We start from the raw sequence: 15957 nt of genomic DNA, 5'->3' as shown, positions 1-15957 counted from the left end.
GGTTCGAATGGATAGGAAGTAAATTATTTTTATTATCTTTTTTTCGGCCTGTCTTGGCCCGTTTGGTCTTGAAATGAAGACTGGATGACGTTTTTTAATTTTTATAATTTTTTTGCATTTAATTTTGAATTTTCTAACTCGGGTCGGGTCCGAACGGATAGGAAGAAAATTTTTTTTGTTCTCTCTTTTTCGGCTTGTCTTCACCCGTTTCATCTTGAAATTAAACCTGGATGATGTTTTTTAATTTTTCGAATTTTTTTGCATTTATTTTTGAATTTTCTAACTCGGGTCGGGTTCGAACGGATAGGAAGGAAATTATTTTTGTTCTCTTTTTTTCGGCCTGTCTTGGCCCGTTTCGTCTTGAAATGAAGCCTGGATGAGGTTTTCTAATTTTAAGAATTTTTTGCATTTATATTTGAATTTTATAACTCAGGTCGGGTTCAAACGGGGAGTAGGAAAATTTTTTTTCTTCTCCATTTTTCGGCCTGTCTTCACCCGTTTCGTCTTGAAATGAAACCTAGATGATGTTGTTTAATTTAAAAAATTTTTTTTGCATTTATTTTTGAATTCTTTAACTCGGGTCGGGTTCGAACGGATGGGAAGGAAATTATTTTTGTTCTCTTCTGTTCGGCCTGTCTGGGCCCTTTTCGTCTTGAAATGAAGCCTGGATGATGTATTTAATTTTTATAATTTTTTTGCATTTATATTTGAATTTTCTAACTCGGGTCGGGTTCGAACGGATAGGAAGAAAATTTTTTTTGTTCTCTCTTTTTCGGCTTGTCTTCACCCGTTTCATCTTGAAATTAAACCTGGATGATATTTTTTAATTTTTCGAATTCTTTTTGCATTTATTTTTGAATTTTCTAACTCGGGTCGGGTTCGAACGGATAGGAAGGAAATTATTTTTGTTCTCTTTTTTTCGGCCTGTCTTGGCCCGTTTCGTCTTGAAATGAAGCCTGGATGAGGTTTTCTAATTTTAAGAATTTTTTGCATTTATATTTGAATTTTATAACTCAGGTCGGGTTCGAACGGGGAGTAGGAAAATTTTTTTTCTTCTCCATTTTTCGGCCTGTCTTCACCCGTTTCGTCTTGAAATGAAACCTAGATGATGTTTTTTAATTTAAAAATTTTTTTTTGCATTTATTTTTTAATTCTCTAACTCGGGTCGGGTTCGAACGGATAGGAAGGAAATTATTTTTGTTCTCTTCTGTTCGGCCTGTCTGGGCCCGTTTCGTCTTGAAATGAAGCCTGGATGATGTATTTAATTTTTATAATTTTTTTGCATTTATATTTGAATTTTCTAACTCGGGTCGGGATCGAACGGATAGGTAGGAAATTTTTTTTGTTCTCTATTTTTCGGCCTTTTCTGACCCGTTTCGTGTTGAAATGAAGCCTGGATGATGTTTTTTAATTTTTAAAATTTTTTTGCATTTATTTTCGAATTTTATAACTCCGTTCGGGTTCGAACGGATAGGAAAGAAACTATTTTTGTTCTGTTTTTTTCGGCCTGTCTTGGCCCGTTTTGTCTTGAATTGAAGCCTGGATGATGTTTTTTAATTTTTATAATTTTTTTGCATTTATATTTGAATTTTCTAACTCGGGTCGGGTTTGAACGGATAGGGAGGAAATTATTTTTGTTCTCTTTTTTTCGGCCTGTCTTGGCCCGTTTGGTATTGAAATGAAGCCTGGATGACGTTTTTTAATTTTAAGAATTTTTTTGCATTTATATTTGAATTTTCTAACTCGGGTCGGGTTTGAACGGATAGGAAGGAAATTATTTTTGTTCTCTCTTTTTTTCGGCCTGTCTTGGCCCGTTTTGTCTTGAATTGAAGCCTGGATGATGTTTTTTAATTTTTATAATTTTTTTGCATTTATATTTGAATTTTCTAACTCGGGTCGGGTTTGAACGGATAGGGAGGAAATTATTTTTGTTCTCTTTTTTTCGGCCTGTCTTGGCCCGTTTGGTATTGAAATGAAGCCTGGATGACGTTTTTTAATTTTAAGAATTTTTTTGCATTTATATTTGAATTTTCTAACTCGGGTCGGGTTTGAACGGATAGGAAGGAAATTATTTTTGTTCTCTCTTTTTTTCGGCCTGTCTTGGCCCGTTTCGTCTTGAAATGAAGCCTGGATGAGGTTTTTTAATTTTAAGAATTTTTTTGCATTTATATTTGAATTTTCTAACTCGGGTCGGGTTTGAATGGATAGGGAGGAAATTATTTTTGTTCTCTTTTTTTCGGCCTTCTTTGCCCGTTTGGTATTGAAATGAAGCCTGGATGATGTTTTTTAATTTTAATAATTTTTTTGCATTTATATTTGAATTTTATAACTCGGGTCGGGTTCGAACGGATATGAGGAAAAAATTTTTTGTTCTCTATTTTTCGACTTGTCTTCACCCGTTTCGTCTTGAAATGAAACCTAGATGAGGTTTTTTAATTTTAAGAATTTTTTTGCATTTATATTTGAATTTTCTAACTCGGTTCGGGTTTGAACGGATAGTGAGGAAATTATTTTTGTTCTCTTTTTTTCAGCCTTCTTGGCCCGTTTGGTATTGAAATGAAGCCTGGATGATGTTTTTTAATTTTAAAATTTTTTTGCGTTTATTTTCGAATTTTATAACTCAGGTCGGGTTCGAACGGATAGGAAAGAAACTATTTTTGTTCTCTCTTTTTCGGCCTGTCTTGGCCCGTTTTGTCTTGAATCGAAGCCTGGATGATGTTTTTTAATTTTTATAATTTTTTTGCATTTATATTTGAATTTTCTAACTCGGGTCGGGTTCGAACGGATAGGAAGTAAAATATTTTTATTATCTTTTTTCGGCCTGTCTTGGCCTGTTTGGTCTTGAAATGAAGACTGGATGATGTTTTTTAATTTTAAGAATTTTTTTGCATTTATATTTTAATTTTCTAACTCGGGTCGGGTTCGAACGGATATGAGGAAAATTTTTTTTGTTCTCTATTTTTCGACTTGTCTTCACCCGTTTCGTCTTGAAATGAAACCTAGATGATGTTTTTTAATTTTAACAATTTTTTTGCATTTATTTTTGAATTTTCTATTTCGGGTCGGGTTCGAACGGATAGGAAGGAAATTATTTTTATTCTCTTTTTTTCGGCCTGTCTTGGCCTGTTTGGTCTTGAAATGAAGCCTGGATGATGTTTTTTAATTTTTATAATTTTTTTGCATTTATATTTGAATTTTCTAACTCGGGTCGGGTTCGAACGGATAGGAAGTAAAATATTTTTATTATCTTTTTTCGGCCTGTCTTGGCCTGTTTGGTCTTGAAATGAAGATTGGATGATGTTTTTTAATTTTTATAATTTTTTTGCATTTAATTTTGAATTTTCTAACTCGGGTCGGGTTCGAACTGATAGGAAGAAAATTTTTTTTGTTCTCTCTTTTTCGGCTTGTCTTCACCCGTTTCATCTTGAAATTAAACCTGGATGATGTTTTTTAATTTTTCGAATTTTTTTGCATTTATTTTTGAATTTTCGAACTCGGGTCGGATTTGAACGGATAGGGAGGAAATTATTTTTGTTCCCTTTTTTTCGGCCTGTCTTGGCCCGTTTGGTATTGAAATGAAGCCTGGATGATGTTTTTTAGTTTTAAGAATTTTTTTGCATTTATATTTGAATTTTATAACTCGGGTCGGGTTCGAACGGATAGGAGGAAAATTTTTTTTGTTCTCTATTTTTCGACTTGCCTTCTCCCGTTTCGTCTTGAAATGAAACCTGGATGATGTTTTTTAATTTTAAGAATTTTTTTGCATTTATTTTTGAATTTTCTAACTAGGGTCGGGTTCGAACGGATAGGAAGGAAATTATTTTTATTCTCTTTTTTTCGGCCTGTCTTGGCCCGTTTTGTCTTGAATTGAAGCCTGGATGATGTTTTTTAATTTTTATTATTTTTTTGCATTTATATTTGAATTTTCTAACTCGGGTCGGGTTTGAACGGATAGGAAGGAAATTATTTTTATTCTCTTTTTTTCGGCCTGTCTTGGCCCGTTTGGTATTGAAATGAGGCCTGGATGATGTTTTTTAATTTTAAGAATTTTTTTGCATTTATATTTGAATTTTATAACTCGGGTCGGGTTCGAACGGATAGGAAGGAAATTATTTTTGTTCTCTTCTGTTCGGCCTGTCTGGGCCCGTTTCGTCTTGAAATGAAGCCTGGATGATGTATTTAATTTTTGTAATTTTTTTGCATTTATATTTGAATTTTCTAACTCGGGTCGGGATCGAACGTATAGGTGGGAAATTTTTTTTGTTCTCTATTTTTCGGCCTTTTCTGACCCGTTTCGTGTTGAAATGAAGCCTGGATGATGTTTTTTAATTTTTAAAATTTTTTTGCATTTATTTTCGAATTTTATAACTCCGGTCGGGTTCGAACGGATAGGAAAGAAACTATTTTTGTTCTCTCTTTTTCGGCCTGTCTTGGCCCGTTTTGTCCTGAATCGAAGCCTGGATGATGTTTTTTAATTTTTATAATTTTTTTGCATTTATATTTGAATTTTCTAACTCGGGTCGGGTTTGAACGGATAGGGAGGAAATTATTTTTGTTCTCTTTTTTTCGGCCTGTCCTGGCCCGTTTGGTATTGAAATGAAGCCTGGATGATGTTTTTTAATTTTAAGAATTTTTTTGCATTTATATTTGAATTTTATAACTCGGGTAGGGTTCGAACGGATAGGAGGAAAATTTTTTTTGTTCTCTATTTTTCGACTTGTCTTCACCCGTTTCGTCTTGAAATGAAACCTAGATGATGTTTTTTAATTTTAAGAATTTTTTTGCATTTATTTTTGAATTTTCTAACTCGGGTCGGGTTCGAACGGATAGGAAGGAAATTATTTTTATTCTCTTTTTTTCGGCCTGTCTTGGCCTGTTTGGTCTTGAAATGAAGCCTGGATGATGTTTTTTAATTTTTATAATTTTTTTGCATTTATATTTGAATTTTCTAACTCGGGTCGGGTTCGAACAGATAGGAAGTAAATTATTTTTATTATCTTTTTTTCGGCCTGTCTTGGCCCGTTTGGTCTTGAAATGAAGACTGGATGATGTTTTTTAATTTTTATAATTTTTTTGCATTTAATTTTGAATTTTCTAACTCGGGTCGGGTTCGAACGGATAGGAAGAAAATTTTTTTTGTTCTCTCTTTTTCGGCTTGTCTTCACCCGTTTCATCTTGAAATTAAACCTGGATGATGTTTTTTAATTTTTCGAATTCTTTTTGCATTTATTTTTGAATTTTCTAGCTCGGGTCGGGTTCGAACGGATAGGAAGGAAATTATTTTTGTTCTCTTTTTTTCGGCCTGTCTTGGCCCGTTTCGTCTTGAAATGAAGCCTGGATGAGGTTTTCTAATTTTAAGAATTTTTTTCATTTATATTTGAATTTTATAACTCAGGTCGGGTTCGAACGGGGAGTAGGAAAATTTTTTTTCTTCTCCATTTTTCGGCCTGTCTTCACCCGTTTCGTCTTGAAATGAAACTTAGATGATGTTTTTTAATTTAAAAAAATTTTTTTGCATTTATTTTTTAATTTTCTAACTCGGGTCGGGTTCGAAAGAATAGGAAGGAAATTATTTTTGTTCTCTTTTTTTTGGCCTGTCTTGGCCCGTTTCGTCTTGAAATGAAGCCTGGATGATGTTTTTCTATTTTTATAATTTTTTTGCATTTATATTTGAATTTTCTAACTCGGGTCGGGTTTGAACGGATAGGAAGGACATTATTTTTATTGTCTTTTTTTCGGCTTGTTTTGGCCCGTTTGGTATTGAAATGAAGCCTGGATGATGTTTTTTAATTTTAAGAATTTTTTTGCATTTATATTTGAATTTTATAACTCGGGTCGGGTTCGAACGGATAGGTGGAAAATTTTTTTTGTTCTCTATTTTTCGACTTGCCTTCTCCCGTTTCGTTTTGAAATGAAACCTAGATGATGTTTTTTAATTTTAAGAATTTTTTTGCATTTATTTTTGAATTTTCTAACTAGGGTCGGGTTCGAACGGATAGGAAGGAAATTATTTTTATTCTCTTTTTTTCGGCCTGTCTTGGCCCGTTTTGTCTTGAATTGTAGCCTGGATGATGTTTTTTAATTTTTATAATTTTTTTGCATTTATATTTGAATTTTCTAACTCGGTTCGGGTTTGAACGGATAGGTAGGAAATTATTTTTATTCTCTTTTTTTCGGCCTGTCTTGGCCCGTTTGGTATTGAAATGAAGCCTGGTTGATTTTTTTTAATTTTAAGAATTTTTTTGCATTTATATTTGAATTTTATAACTCGGGTCGGGTTCGAACGGATAGGAGGAAAATTTTTTTTGTTCTCTATTTTCCGACTTGTCTTCACCCGTATTGTCTTGAAATGAAACCTAGATGATGTTTTTTAATTTAAAATTTTTTTTTGCATTTATTTTTGAATTCTCTAACTCGGGTCGGGTTCGAACGGATAGGAAGGAAATTATTTTTGTTCTCTTCTGTTCGGCCTGTCTGGGCCCGTTTCGTCTTGAAATGAAGCCTGGATGATGTATTTAATTTTTATAATTTTTTTGCATTTATTTTCGAATTTTATAACTCCGGTCGGGTTCGAACGGATAGGAAAGAAACTATTTTTGTTCTCTTTTTTTCGGCCTGTCTTGGCCCGTTTTGTCTTGAATCGAAGCCTGGATGATGTTTTTTAATTTTTATAATTTTTTTGCATTTATATTTGAATTTTCTAACTCGGGTCGGGTTTGAACGGATAGGGAGGAAATTATTTTTGTTCTCTTTTTTTCAGCCTGTCTTGGCCCGTTTGGTATTGAAATGAAGCCTGGATGATGTTTTTTAATTTTAAGAATTTTTTTGCATTTATATTTGAATTTTATAACTCGGGTAGGGTTCGAACGGATAGGAGGAAAATTTTTTTTGTTCTCTATTTTTCGACTTATCTTCACCCGTTTCGTCTTGAAATGAAACCTAGATGATGTTTTTTAATTTTAACAATTTTTTTGCATTTATTTTTGAATTTTCTAACTCGGGTCGGGTTCGAACGGATAGGAAGGAAATTATTTTTATTCTCTTTTTTTCGGCCTGTCTTGGCCTGTTTGGTCTTGAAATGAAGCCTGGATGCTGTTTTTTAATTTTTATAATTTTTTATCATTTATATTTGAATTTTCTAACTCGGGTCGGGTTCGAACGGATAGGAAGTAAATTATTTTTATTATCTTTTTTTCGGCCTGTCTTGGCCCGTTTGGTCTTGAAATGAAGACTGGATGATATTTTTTAATTTTTATAATTTTTTTGCATTTTATTTTGAATTTTCTAACTCGGGTCGGGTTCGAACGGATAGGAAGAAAATTTTTTTTGTTCTCTCTTTTTCGGCTTGTCTTCACCCGTTTCATCTTGAAATTAAACCTGGATGATGTTTTTTAATTTTTCGAATTATTTTGCATTTATTTTTGAATTTTCTAAATCGGGTCGGGTTCGAACGGATAGGAAGGAAATTATTTTTGTTCTCTTTTTTTCGGCCTGTCTTGGCCCGTTTCATCTTGAAATGAAGCCTGGATGAGGTTTTCTAATTTTAAGAATTTTTTGCATTTATATTTGAATTTTATAACTCAGGTCGGGTTCGAACGGGGAGGAGGAAAATTTTTTTTCTTCTCCATTTTTCGGCCTCTCTTCACCCGTTTTGTCTTGAAATGAAACCTAGATGATGTTTTTTAATTTAAAAAAATTTTTGACATTTATTTTTGAATTCTCTAACTCGGGTCGGGTTCGAACGGATAGGAAGGAAATTATTTTTGTTCTTTTCTTTTCAGCCTTTCTGGGCCCGTTTCGTCTTGAAATGAAGCCTGGATGATGTTTTTTAATTTTTATAATTTTTTTGCATTTATATTTGAATTTTCTAACTCGGGTCGAGTTCGAACGGATAGGTAGAAAATTTTTATTCTTCTCTATTTTTCAGCCTTTTCTGACACGTTTCGTGTTGAAATGAAGCCTGGATGATGTTTTTTAATTTTTAAAATTTTTTTGCATTTATTTTCGAATTTTATAACTCGGGTCGGGTTCGAACGAATAGAAAAGAAACTATTTTTGTTCTCTTTTTTTCGGCCTGTCTTGGCCCGTTTTGTCTTGAATTGAAGCCTGGATGATGTTTTTTAATTTTTATAATTTTTTTGCATTTATATTTGAATTTTCTAACTCGGGTCGGGTTTGAACGGATAGGAAGGAAATTATTTTTATTCTCTTTTTTTCGGCCTGTCTTGGCCCGTCTGGTATTGAAATGAAGTCTGGTTGATGTTTTTTAATTTTAAGAATTTTTTTGCATTTATATTTGAATTTTATAACTCGGGTCGGGTTCGAACGGATAGGAGGAAAATTTTTTTTGTTCTCTATTTTCCGACTTGTCTTCACCCGTTTTGTCTTGAAATGAAACCTAGATGATGTTTTTTAATTTAAAATTTTTTTTTGCATTTATTTTTGAATTCTCTAACTCGGGTCGGGTTCGAACGGATAGGAAGGAAATTATTTTTGTTCTCTTTTTTTCGGCCTGTCTTGGCCCGTTTCGTCTTGAAATGAAGCCTGGATGAGGTTTTCTAATTTTAAGAATTTTTTGCATTTATATTTGAATTTTATAACTCAGGTCGGGTTCGAACGGGGAGGAGGAAAATTTTTTTTCTTCTCCATTTTTCGGCCTGTCTTCACCCGTTTCGTCTTGAAATGAAACCTAGATGATGTTTTTTAATTTAAAAAATTTTTTGACATTTATTTTTGAATTCTCTAACTCGGGTCGGGTTCGAACGGATAGGAAGGAAATTATTTTTGTTCTTTTCTTTTCGGCCTTTCTGGGCCCGTTTCGTCTTGAAATGAAGCCTGGATGATGTTTTTTAATTTTTATAATTTTTTTGCATTTATATTTGAATTTTCTAACTCGGGTCGAGTTCGAACGGATTGGTAGAAAATTTTTATTCTTCTCTATTTTTCAGCCTTTTCTGACCCGTTTCGTGTTGAAATGAAGCCTGGATGATGTTTTTTAATTTTTAAAATTTTTTTGCATTTATTTTCGAATTTTATAACTCGGGTCGGGTTCGAACGAATAGGAAAGAAACTATTTTTGTTCTCTTTTTTTCGACCTGTCTTGGCCCGTTTTGTCTTGAATTGAAGCCTGGATGATGTTTTTTAATTTTTATAATTTTTTTGCATTTATATTTGAATTTTCTAACTTGGGTCGGGTTTGAACGGATAGGAAGGAAATTATTTTTATTCTATTTTTTTCGGTCTGTCTTGGCCCGTTTGGTATTGAAATGAAGCCTGGATGATGTTTTTTAATTTTAAGAATTTTTTTGCATTTATATTTGAATTTTATAACTCGGGTAGTGTTCGAACGGATAGGAGGAAAATTTTTTTTATTCTCTATTTTTCGACTTGCCTTCTCCCGTTTCGTCTTGAAATGAAACCTAGATGATGTTTTTTAATTTTAAGAATTTTTTTGCATTTATTTTTGAATTTTCTAACTAGGGTCGGGTTCGAACGGATAGGAAGGATATTATTTTTATTCTCTTTTTTTCGGCCTGTCTTGGCCTGTTTGGTCTTGAAATGAAGCCTGGAGGATGTTTTTTAATTTTTATAATTTTTTTGCATTTATATTTGAATTTTCTAACTCGGGTCGGGTTCGAATGGATAGGAAGGAAATTATTTTTACTATCTTTTTTTCGGCCTGTCTTGGCCCGTTTGGTCTTGAAATGAAAACTGGATGATATTTTTTAATTTTTATAATTTTTTTGCATTTAATTTTGAATTTTCTAACTCGGGTCGGGTTCGAACGGATTGGAAGAAAATTTTTTTTGTTCTCTCTTTTTCGGTTTGTCTTCACCCGTTTCATCTTGAAATTAAACTTGGATGATGTTTTTTAATTTTTCGAATTTTTTTGCATTTATTTTTGAATTTTCTAACTCTGGTCGGGTACGAACGGATAGGAAGAAAATTATTTTTATTCTCTTTTTTTCGACTTGGCTTGGCCTGTTTGGTCTTGAAATGAAGCCTGGATGATGTTTTTTAATTTTTCTAATTTTTTTCCATTTATATGTGAATTTTCTAACTCGGGTCGGGTTCGAACGGATAGGTAGGAAATTTTTATTGGTCTCTATTTTTCGGCCTTTTCTGACCCGTTTCGTGTTGAAATGAAGCCTGGATGATGTTTTTTAATTTTTAAAATTTTTTTGCATTTATTTTCGAATTTTATAACTCGGGTCGGGTTCGAACGAATAGGAAAGAAAATATTTTTGTTCTCTTTTTTTCGGCCTGTCTTGGCCCGTTTTGTCTTGAAATGAAGACTGGATGATGTTTTTTTAATTTTTAAAATTTTTTTGCATTTATTTTCGAATTTTATAACTCGGGTCGGGTTCGAACGAATAGGAAAGAAAATATTTTTGTTCTCTTTTTTTCGGCCTGTCTTGGCCCGTTTTGTCTTGAAATGAAGACTGGATGATGTTTTTTTAATTTTTATAATTTTTTTGCATTTATTTTCGAATTTTATAACTCGGGTCGGGTTCGAACGAATAGGAAAGAAAATATTTTTGTTCTCTTTTTTTCGGCCTGTCTTGGCCCGTTTTGTCTTGAAATGAAGACTGGATGATGTTTTTTTAATTTTTATAATTTTTTTGCATTTAATTTTGAATTTTCTAACTAGGGTCGGGTTCGAACGGATAGGAAGGATATTATTTTTATTCTCTTTTTTTCGGCCTGTCTTGGCCTGTTTGGTCTTGAAATGAAGCCTGGAGGATGTTTTTTAATTTTTATAATTTTTTTGCATTTATATTTGAATTTTCTAACTCGGGTCGGGTTCGAATGGATTGGAAGAAAATTTTTTTTATTCTCTCTTTTTCGGCTTGTCTTCACCCGTTTCATCTTGAAATTAAACTTGGATGATGTTTTTTAATTTTTCGAATTTTTTTGCATTTATTTTTTAATTTTCTAACTCAGGTCGGGTTCGAACGAATAGGAAGCAAATTATTTTTGTTCTCTTTTTTTTCGGCCTGTCTTGGCCCGTTTCGTCTTGAAATGAAGCCTGGATGAGGTTTTTTAATTTCTAGAATTTTTTTGCATTTATATTTGAATTTTCTAACTCGGGTCGGGTTCGAACGGATAGGGAGGAAATTATTTTTGTTCTCTTTTTTTCGGCCTGTCTTGGCCCGTTTGGTATTGAAATGAAGTCTGGATGATGTTTTTTAATTTTAAGAATTGTTTTGCATTTATATTTGAATTTTATAACTCGGGTCGGGTTCGAACGGATAGGAGGAAAATTTTTTTTGTTCCCTATTTTTCGACTTGCCTTCTCCCGTTTCGTCTTGAAATGAAACCTAGATGATGTTTTTTAATTTTAAGAATTTTTTTGCATTTATTTTTGAATTTTCTAACTAGGGTCGAGTTTGAACGGATAGGAAGGAAATTATTTTTATTCTCTTTTTTTCGACCTGTCTTGGCCCGTTTTGTCTTGAATTGAAGCCTGGATGATGTTTTTTAATTTTTATAATTTTTTTGCATTTATATTTGAATTTTCTAACTCGGGTCGGGCTTGAACGGATAGGAAGGAAATTATTTTTATTCTCTTTTTTTCGGCCTGTCTTGGCCCGTTTGGTGTTGAAATGAAGCCTGGATGATGTTTTTTAATTTTAAGAATTTTTTTGCATTTATATTTGAATTTTATAACTCGGGTCGAGTTCGAACGGATAGGAGGAAAATTTTTTTTGTTCTCTATTTTCCGACTTCTCTTCACCCGTTTTGCCTTGAAATGAAACCTAGATGATGTTTTTTAATTTAAAATTTTTTTTGCATTTATTTTTGAATTCTCTAACTCGGGTCGGGTTCGAACGGATAGGAAGGAAATTATTTTTGTTCTCTTCTGTTCGGCCTGTCTGGGCCCGTTTCGTCTTGAAATGAAGCCTGGATGATGTATTTAATTTTTATAATTTTTTTGCATTTATATTTGAATTTTCTAACTCGGGTCGGGATCGAACGGATAGGTAGGAAATTTTTTTTGTTCTCAATTTTTCGGCCTTTTCTGACCCGTTTCGTGTTGAAATGAAGCCTGGATGATGTTTTTTAATTTTTAAAATTTTTTTGCATTTATTCTCGAATTTTATAACTCCGGTCGGGTTCGAACGGATAGGAAAGAAACTATTTTTGTTCTCTTTTTTTCGGCCTGTCTTGGCCCGTTTTGTCTTGAATCGAAGCCTGGATGATGTTTTTTAATTTTTATAATTTTTTTGCATTTATATTTGAATTTTCTAACTCGGGTCGGGTTTGAACGGATAGGGAGGAAATTATTTTTGTTCTCTTTTTTTCGGCCTGTCTTGGCCCGTTTGGTATTGTAATGAAGCCTGGATGATGTTTTTTAATTTTAAGAATTTTTTTGCATTTATATTTGAATTTTATAACTCGGGTAGGGTTCGAACGGATAGGAGGAAAATTTTTTTGATTCTCTATTTTTCGACTTATCTTCACCCTTTTCGTCTTGAAATGAAACCTAGATGATGTTTTTTAATTTTAAGAATTTTTTTGCATTTATTTTTGAATTTTCTAACTCGGGTCGGGTTCGAACGGATAGGAAGGAAATTATTTTTATTCTCTTTTTTTCGGCCTGTCTTGGCCTGTTTGGTCTTGAAATGAAGCCTGGATGATGTTTTTTAATTTTTATAATTTTTTTGCATTTATATTTGAATTTTCTAACTCGGGTCGGGTTCGAACGGATAGGAAGTAAATTATTTTTATTATCTTTTTTTCGGCCTGTCTTGGCCCGTTTGGTCTTGTAATGAAGACTGGATGACGTTTTTTAATTTTTATAATTTTTATGCATTTAATTTTGAATTTTCTAACTCGGGTCGGGTTCGAACGGATAGGAAGAAAATTTTTTTTGTTCTATCTTTTTCGGCTTGTCTTCACCCGTTTCATCTTGAAATTAAACCTGGATGATGTTTTTTAATTTTTCGAATTTTTTTGCATTTATTTTTGAATTTTCTAACTCGGGTCGGGTTCGAACGGATAGGAAGGAAATTATTTTTGTTCTCTTTTTTTCGGCCTGTCTTGGCCCGTTTCGTCTTGAAATGAAGCCTGGTTTAGGTTTTCTAATTTTAAGAATTTTTTGCATTTATATTTGAATTTTATAACTCGGGTCGAGTTCGAACGGATAGGTAGAAAATTTTTATTCTTCTCTATTTTTCAGCCTTTTCTGACCCGTTTCGTGTTGAAATGAAGCCTGGATGATGTTTTTTAATTTTTAAAATTTTTTTACATTTATTTTCGAATTTTATAACTCGGGTCGGGTTCGAACGAATAGGAAAGAAACTATTTTTGTTCTCTTTTTTTCGACCTGTCTTGGCCCGTTTTGTCTTGAATTGAAGCCTGGATGATGTTTTTTAATTTTTAGAATTTTTTTGCATTTATATTTGAATTTTCTAACTCGGGTCGGGTTTGAACGGATAGGAAGGAAATTATTTTTATTCTATTTTTTTCGGTCTGTCTTGGCCCGTTTGGTGTTGAAATGATGCCTGGATGATGTTTTTTAATTTTAAGAATTTTTTTGCATTTATATTTGAATTTTATAACTCGGGTAGTGTTCGAACGGATAGGAGGAAAATTTTTTTTGTTCTCTATTTTTCGACTTGCCTTCTCCCGTTTCATCTTGAAATGAAACCTAGATGATGTTTTTTAATTTTAAGAATTTTTTTGCATTTATTTTTGAATTTTCTAACTAGGGTCGGGTTCGAACGGATAGGAAGGAAATTATTTTTATTCTCTTTTTTTCGGCCTGTCTTGGCCTGTTTGGTCTTGAAATGAAGCCTGGATGATGTTTTTTAATTTTTATAATTTTTTTGCATTTATATTTGAATTTTCTAACTCGGGTCGGGTTCGAACGGATAGGAAGGAAATTATTTTTACTATCTTTTTTTCGGCCTGTCTTGGCCCGTTTGGTCTTGAAATGAAAACTGGATGATATTTTTTAATTTTTATAATTTTTTTGCATTTAATTTTGAATTTTCTAACTCGGGTCGGGTTCGAACGGATTGGAAGAAAATTTTTTTTGTTCTCTCTTTTTCGGTTTGTCTTCACCCGTTTCATCTTGAAATTAAACTTGGATGATGTTTTTTAATTTTTCGAATTTTTTTGCATTTATTTTTGAATTTTCTAACTCGGGTCGGGTACGAAGGGATAGGAAGGAAATTATTTTTATTCTCTTTTTTTCGACTTGGCTTGGCCTGTTTGGTCTTGAAATGAAGCCTGGATGATGTTTTTTAATTTTTATAATTTTTTTGCATTTATATGTGAATTTTCTAACTCGGGTCGGGTTCGAACGGATAGGTAGGAAATTTTTATTGGTCTCTATTTTTCGGCCTTTTCTGACCCGTTTCGTGTTGAAATGAAGCCTGGATGATGATTTTTAATTTTTAAAATTTTTTTGCATTTATTTTCGAATTTTATAACTCGGGTCGGGTTCGAACGAATAGGAAAGAAAATATTTTTGTTCTCTTTTTTTCGGCCTGTCTTGGCCCGTTTTGTCTTGAAATGAAGACTGGATGATGTTTTTTTAATTTTTATAATTTTTTTGCATTTAATTTTGAATTTTCTAACTCGGGTCGGGTTCGAACGGATAGGAAGAAAATTTTTTTTGTTCTCTCTTTTTCGGCTTGTCTTCACCCGTTTCATCTTGAAATTAAACTTGGATGATGTTTTTTAATTTTTCGAATTTTTTTGCATTTATTTTTTAATTTTCTAACTCAGGTCGGGTTCGATCGAATAGGAAGCAAATTATTTTTGTTCTCTTTTTTTTCGGCCTGTCTTGGCCCGTTTCGTCTTGAAATGAAGCCTGGATGAGGTTTTTTAATTTCAAGAATTTTTTTGCATTTATATTTGAATTTTCTAACTCGGGTCGGGTTCGAACGGATAGGGAGGAAATTATTTTTGTTCTCTTTTTTTCGGCCTGTCTTGGCCCGTTTGGTATTGAAATGAAGTCTGGATGATGTTTTTTAATTTTAAGAATTGTTTTGCATTTATATTTGAATTTTATAACTCGGGTCGGGTTCGAACGGATAGGAGGAAAATTTTTTTTGTTCCCTATTTTTCGACTTGCCTTCTCCCGTTTCGTCTTGAAATGAAACCTAGATGATGTTTTTTAATTTTAAGAATTTTTTTGCATTTATTTTTAAATTTTCTAACTAGGGTCGGGTTCGAACGGATAGGAAGGAAATTATTTTTATTCTCTTTTTTTCGGCCTGTCTTGGCCTGTTTGGTCTTGAAATGAAGCCTGGATGATGTTTTTTAATTTTTATAATTTTTTTGCATTTATATTTGAATTTTCTAACTCGGGTCGGGTTCGAACGGATAGGAAGGAAATTATTTTTACTATCTTTTTTTCGGCCTGTCTTGGCCCGTTTGGTCTTGAAATGAAAACTTGATGATATTTTTTAATTTTTATAATTTTTTTGCATTTAATTTTGAATTTTCTAACTCGGGTCGGGTTCGAACGAATTGGAAGAAAATTTTTTTTGTTCTCTCTTTTTCGGTTTGTCTTCACCCGTTTCATCTTGAAATTAAACTTGGATGATGTTTTTTAATTTTTCGAATTTTTTTGCATTTATTTTTGAATTTTCTAACTCGGGTCGGGTACGAACGGATAGGAAGGAAATTATTTTTATTCTCTTTTTTTCGACTTGGCTTGGCCTGTTTGGTCTTGAAATGAAGCCTGGATGATGTTTTTTAATTTTTATAATTTTTTTGCATTTATATGTGAATTTTCTAACTCGGGTCGGGTTCGAACGGATAGGTAGGAAATTTTTATTGGTCTCTATTTTTCGGCCTTTTCTGACCCGTTTCGTGTTGAAATGAAGCCTGGATGATGTTTTTTAATTTTTAAAATTTTTTTGCATTTATTTTCGAATTTTATAACTCGGGTCGGGTTCGAACGAATAGGAAAGAAAATATTTTTGTTCTCCTTTTTTC

This window comes from Quercus robur, chromosome 3, assembly GCF_932294415.1.
Source record: "Quercus robur chromosome 3, dhQueRobu3.1, whole genome shotgun sequence".
Classification (NCBI taxonomy): Eukaryota; Viridiplantae; Streptophyta; class Magnoliopsida; order Fagales; family Fagaceae; genus Quercus; species Quercus robur.
Note: the sequence above shows the minus strand (reverse complement) of the source record.